Genomic DNA, 1266 nt, shown 5'->3' with positions numbered 1-1266 from the left:
GGGGTATAATAAATCCTCTCTTTTGTCTGATTTATCTAACTCAAGGTGTTCCCCTACTTTTTGATTAAACCTTGAGAGGACGCATGTTTTAGAAGAAAGACAGAACAAATTAGAGTTGATAAAATTTGGCTCCCTTACCCAGTCCTGCCTGGCATTTGTTATCTGGCCTTGGACATGTCACTTACCCATCTAGGAATTAGTTTCCTCTGTTTATCATTTGGGTGGGTTCACTAAATCATCTTTAAGATTGCAGTAAGTCCTTCTTTAAGGGTTCTGTGAATGAATTCAGCATGCTAAATATTGTTTAATTTTTGTATAAGCATACTAAGGAATGGAATAATACACATTTCTAGCTTTTAATTCTGAATACTTACTGTGATGAAAAGGTGTAAATTAAATAATCAGATTACCATTGATTGATAGGACCTATGTCTACAAGTTTAAAACAGTCATCACTTTTCCATCATGGTTGAGTGATAATTAGCAGGAGACATAGTTATCAACACTTAGCACATAGACGTGAAGACATTCACTGCTTATACTGAACAGATGGACTATAGATACTGAATCTTGTCATACATTAAATAATATGCCTCGAAATTATTTTCCAGATGTTTTAAAGTATAATTTACATGAGCCAAACCATAGATTTCTAAGATGCTAAATGGATTCAACAGGGAAGATTTTCAAATAGTTCTTTTTAAAGGAAAAAAGGGGAAAATTTTTCAAAGCTTTTTTAAGAGTTAGAACCTAAAAAGCACCAAAGTTATATTTAGCAAAATGGCACACCTTCAAAAGCAGTATAGAAAAGGACTTTATACAGATGCAATTGTTTCGACTAGGGGGAGTGGGAAGAAAAGCAATATGAACTCTCTCTTGATCTTAAATTCAAATTTGTGGGTCGTCGAAGATAGCTCCCAACCCAGAATGGAAGCCTTTTAAATAGAAGGTCACTTCCTATGTAAGACTGTACTATAAAATATACCTAAGCAATGTACAAATGACCTCTATCCATAATGTAGCCTATATTATTTTAAGTTTCCCCACTTACAAGCTTTTTGGTATTATTTATGAGGTTCTTTTTTGGAAATGAATGCCAAGTGACATTATTGGACTACTTATTTTCTAAAATCAACAAAGATTTGATTACATAGCTGAAAATAATAGAGTTGATATTTACCCAGCTACTACAATGAACATTAGCAACATGTTCAACCTCAATGCTAATATGTTTTAATTTACCCTTTTATATTCTATAAAATTAGG

General features: G+C 32.8%; 1 protein-coding gene across 1 annotated transcript in view; it reads left to right on the top strand.

Annotated features, from left to right (window-relative positions):
- The window catches only part of PTPRZ1 (protein tyrosine phosphatase, receptor-type, Z polypeptide 1), a 242740-nt gene that overhangs the window by 176977 nt on the left and 64497 nt on the right, over positions 1 to 1266 (top strand). The gene's annotated exons all lie outside the window — the stretch shown is intronic.

The sequence above is a fragment of the Propithecus coquereli genome, unplaced genomic scaffold (genome assembly GCF_000956105.1).
Source record: "Propithecus coquereli isolate 6110/MARCELLA unplaced genomic scaffold, Pcoq_1.0 Scaffold4, whole genome shotgun sequence".
Lineage (NCBI taxonomy): Eukaryota > Metazoa > Chordata > Mammalia > Primates > Indriidae > Propithecus > Propithecus coquereli.
This window is presented reverse-complemented; position numbering and strand designations above follow the sequence as displayed.